The 4,960-nt window shown below is 40.6% G+C and overlaps 1 long non-coding RNA gene across 1 annotated transcript; it reads right to left on the minus strand.

The window, feature by feature from the left end:
* Positions 1–2,686: 2,686 nt before the first annotated feature.
* On the minus strand, positions 2,687–4,618 carry LOC128117321 (uncharacterized). The gene is made up of 2 exons (XR_008220789.1): positions 4,306–4,618; positions 2,687–2,885 (listed from the first exon to the last, which is right to left on the minus strand). It is a non-coding gene; the product is annotated as an uncharacterized LOC128117321 (long non-coding RNA).
* Positions 4,619–4,960: the final 342 nt, after the last annotated feature.

Here is a 4,960-nt window from a genome sequence, read left to right on the forward strand (position 1 = left end):
GCATCAACCCTGCTCCTTCCCTCCCAGCCATACACCCCTCCCTCCTTCACAAACTCTCAAAGTCAAATCCAGCCCCCATTCTTGCAACCAAGTACCCTGAGTTTCTCTTCTAAAGACGCTAAGATGAACAGGAAGCAGAAGTGTTAAGACTGAGGTTGGAGGGCAGCAGCCATGTGGTGTGAGGGATGAACTAATCAGACATTGATTTCATTTCTCCTTTGCGTTGTTTTCAGAAGCATCCAGGGGGAGAAAATAAACAGAGTCATGGAATCTCTCAATTAGTCTCCCAGTCCCTCGAAGAAGGATTCAATGTTTAACCCTCTCTAGTACTGGCCTTTTTGTGTTCTGTGCCCTGAATGGCAGTCTCCGTATCCCAGCCAATTCTGTTGTTAAAAAGTAAGTAATGTTTATCACTAACATCAAAAATGAAGCCTAGATCATATTTCCTATTGACATTTCCTATCACTGTCCCCTTACAAAGGAAAGTCTGGGAAATCATGAATGAAATAAATTTTGAATTCTGTGTCAGACCATGTCAGTTCCTTAGCTTTGCAGACCCCAAATCTGTTTCCAAATTAGATATTTTATTAGCTTTAATGTGTTTTCTAACCTGATTCAGACTCTAGACTGCATTTTGTAATTTGGATTCATTCATAATTTACTCTTCAAGAAATTATTGTATGAATAACAGCTGGGAAAGATCATTACTGTCTGCATTGTTCTAAGAACTGAGATCACGACAGCAAGTTAACACAGGCTTTCTCATCTGCCCAACACGAACTACTTGAATCAAGGAATGGAAAGGAAGAACGGCAATTGATATTTATTGAATATAAACTCTGTCAAGCATTATGCTAGGGATTTATCATCCCTATTTTAAGAGAAATAAACTAATGTTTGGGGATGCTAAATAACTTTTATTTACTACACATTTATTGAAAATTAACTATGTACCAAAACCTGGGCTACACCCTGGAAATACAAAGATGACTAAGCTGTTACAATAAATAGCAGAACTATGAATTAAAGCCAAGCACATTTATTCATGGAGCTCAGACTGTAATTAATATGTCTCAGTGTATCCACTATACCAAGTTTCTCCAATGTTTTATCACGAACCAAAGCAATGGGTGCTTTATCTACACATTTGTTTTCAGTTACTTTTAAATTAATAGAATTTTCAATTAAAAATAATAGAATTTTAAAGTAAAAAAATAATTAGATTTACACTTGATTTTTTTAGAAGATTGTAAATAAATAGGAGATGTATAATACAATATCATTGTATTAACTAGCTTTTTGTCACTGTAACAAAATACCTGAGAAAAACAATTTAATAGGGGGCAGAGACTCTAGTCCACAGTTGCTTTCCCCCCGTTGTTGAGGTCCTGTAGAAAGACAAGCCATCATGGTAGAGAGATCATGGTGAAGCAAAATTGTTCACATCATGGTGGCTAGGAAGGATAGAGAAAACAGGAAAGAGAATATGCTTTTGAAGGACATACCCTCAGTGATCTATGTCCCTCGGTGAAGCCAGCCTCTTACAGTCCCTTCTGTCTCCTAGCAGGTCTCTTGACAATGAGTCTATCAGCCGATCAATCTCTTGATGAGTTTAGAGCCTTCATGATCCAACCATCTCTGAATACTGCTACCCTGGGGACCAAGCCTTCAACACAGGAGTCTTTGGGGGAAGATTCCAGACCCAAACCGTCACAATAATCATACAAAAAAGAGTAATATTTATATCTATTTCAATAATCTATTCATGTAAAAAGAGAGACATAAAGCACATTAGCCTGGCTAGAGGAACATGACAGTGATATTATGAAGGATACCAAGATAAAATAAAGCAGGGGACACAGTAGAAAGAATGAAGGAAGCAAGGAAGAAAAGAAGTAAGGAAGCAAGAGAGGAAGAAGGAGCATTAGGTAACTATTGTTAACTAATAATCTTCAGAATTTCAGTGATTTACAATGCAAAAGTCTATTCCTCACACATCTGTAGGCTGTCTCAGAATGGGCTTATCTAGTCTGAGGATTTTTTATAAGCTATAGTTGGCTCCAGGAGAGTTCTGTTTCTCATTCTTCTTAGACCAGAAGAAGCCAACACAGGTATGCTCTGCAGTGAACAGGAGCTCAAATGAATGATCCCAACTATGCTGTTGGAATGGTATCAATGTCCTACTGGCCAAAACAAGCTGTATGGCCAAGCCCAAAGTCAAAGAATGTCTCCCCACCAGAGGACTACGGCATGAGCATGGATATACAATATATAACATCACTACAGAAAAGTTAAATATTTGTCATCAATATCTCCATCTACAATAACAGTAGGTAGATAGATACAGATGTCTTGTGTGCATATGCAAATAACTAGATAGACACATAGAGTTGTAAAAGTAAGGAGCAAGTGCAGAAGTGGATATTGGCAATAAAATAAAGTGAGAAGTACAATTAAGCAATCTTGCATATCTAAACTCCTAAAGGAAACAAGGGCAGACAACAGTAGGAATAGAAGGGGACCGATCACACACAAGCAAGCAGAGAGTTGGAGTGCCACCATGAATAATTGTAATTAGCCATGTCCATATTCATTATAGAGAACAGGAGTACAAAAAGAACGTATTTCCCTCTTTATTGAAAACTCATCAGTGTATAGTATTGGTGAAATTATTAAGGCCACTCCACATAGTTAAAAGGGAGGTTTATTTTGTGGGGTAACTTACAAGTGAAGGGATAGGTTACAGGGTCTGGGAAAGGTGTAGCGCAGGCCGGCGGTGTTCTCTGGAGAACTCTGCTCGGTCTACCTCCAGCATCCAGGATCCAGGAACCAAGAGAGACGGCGTATCCAGATCTCAGGTCTTCAGGGTCCTCTCTCGGCCTCGCCTTGTAGGAGTGACAGTTACCGAAGCCTCAACGGGGGTTAGAACTTCCAGATCAAAGCTGGAATGGCTACCCACTATAGTATAGAGTTTTTGTTTATTTCTTTTTTAAACAAAGAGAAGCGAAACCCACAGTGCAAGTGAGCCATAAAGGGCTTCTCCTCTTAGTAACACTGCGGCGTGGTCAATAATGTCAACGCGCTACAGTCTAAAACGAAGGGGGATGAAACCCAGTCCCGCTCTTCACTGTGTGTGCCACGGTTTTTTCTTTTCTTAATATTTTTAAATTTTAATTAGAGTATAATTACATCATTTTCCCCCTTCCATCTCCTCCCTCTAACCGTTCCCATGTTCCCCCCCCACACTCCCTTTCAAAGTTACGGCCTCTTTTTTCTTTGATAATTATTGTTACATATATGTATGCATAAATATGTGAATACAACCTCCTGCATCTTTTTTAGTGTTGCTTATGTGTATATGATTTCAGGACTGACCACTTTCTATGGTATAACAAATTAGGAGCTCATCCCAGAGAAAGACGTGTTCTCTCTCTCTCTCTCTCTCTCTCTCTCTCTCTCTCTCTCTCTCTCTCTCTCAGCAATCATTGGTTGTCTATACATCTTTGTCTAGGGTTCGGGTCCTTTGAGATTTCCACCTTCCACATTAGCAAATTTATTGGTATTGTCGCTATTAGGGTCTCCTTAAGGCAGCCATATTACTGCAGTATCATGGGTAGAGCTTCACTGTCATTTCTAGGGGACACATTCTCATGGCAAACTCCCCAGTCCTCTGACTCTTAGTATCTTTCCAGCCCCTCTTCTTCAGTGTCCCCTGAGCCTTAAGTGAAGAAGTTCTAGACATATCCCTTGGAGCCAGGCACCCCACAATCATTTGTTTTGTGTATGGCCAGTTGTAGTTTTCTGTAATAGTCTCAGTTTGCTGCAAAAAGAAGCGTCTTTGATGGGGGTGAGGGTGGTGAGTGCTACACTTATCTGTGGGTATAAAGGTAAGTATTTAGGATGTGGTTAGGAATTATGCGAATCTGGTAAAGAAGGAGTTGCAGGTTCTCCCATAAGATGCATAAACTCACTAGCCTGGGGTAGGTGGCTGTGTTTCCATTACAGGGTGTATTCCCTTCTTGTGTTGTGGGCCTTAAGTCTAAATTAGATAATTGTCAGTTTCTCTCAAGATGTGAGCACCACTGTTGTACCTTTAGATATATCCTGCCATGTCTGTTATTGCTGTGTGTCATAGGCATCACATCTGGGTAGTACTATTGACTGCTTCTCCTTTTGGGAGCTTACATAGCACCTTCTGGTGCCATGAAAGACCGTCCTCAGGAAGGAGGCCCGCAGGTATTTCCAGGTCGAGGCCAATGAAATCTGTGTCTGAAGTGCCCGGTGTCTTCAGCAATAAGGACTTACCTTCAACCTCTACTGTACTGAGTGAGGCAACCCAGACCAGAAAGACAAATACCGCATGTTCTCTCTCGTTTAGGTTCCTAGCTCCAAACCTTCCAGCGTGAGTACATAACCTGGAGCAAACAAAGAAACCAGGGAAGTAAAAACAGAACCATAGCAGGAGGCAGCAGTAGAGAGGCGAATAGCAAGATATTAGTGATATGAAGAAGAAAATGGGGGAAACTGGGAGAAGGCTTTAACTGGAAGCAGGAGAGGAAAGTCACCATGGGAGGAGGGGGAGGAGGGATGAATAACACTAAGGATATTTGGAAAAACCTTAAAGAAACATACTCTTTTGTATTTACCTAAAATTACATATAACACATATAAATGTACATACACATATGTAGATAGAGCTGAAATAAAGTTATGGAGCTTGGGATGACTGTTTTCCCCAAGAGCCATGGGCCATTTAACAGAAACACAGCAGCTGGCATGAAGCACCTCTTTTCATGAGCTGGTCAGGGAAGTCTAAGAGAACCCCCCAAACAACATAGGCTGTTTGCTATTGTTGCCTTTGTGCTACACGTCTTAACGTACTAATGCCTTTCCTTTGATACTAGCAGTATAGGTAGTACCAGAAGAAAAGTCACACAAGGAGTGTGCATGCCGTGGATAA

Source organism: Peromyscus californicus, unplaced genomic scaffold (genome assembly GCF_007827085.1).
Source record: "Peromyscus californicus insignis strain IS unplaced genomic scaffold, ASM782708v3 Scaffold_21__1_contigs__length_65335640, whole genome shotgun sequence".
NCBI lineage: Eukaryota > Metazoa > Chordata > Mammalia > Rodentia > Cricetidae > Peromyscus > Peromyscus californicus.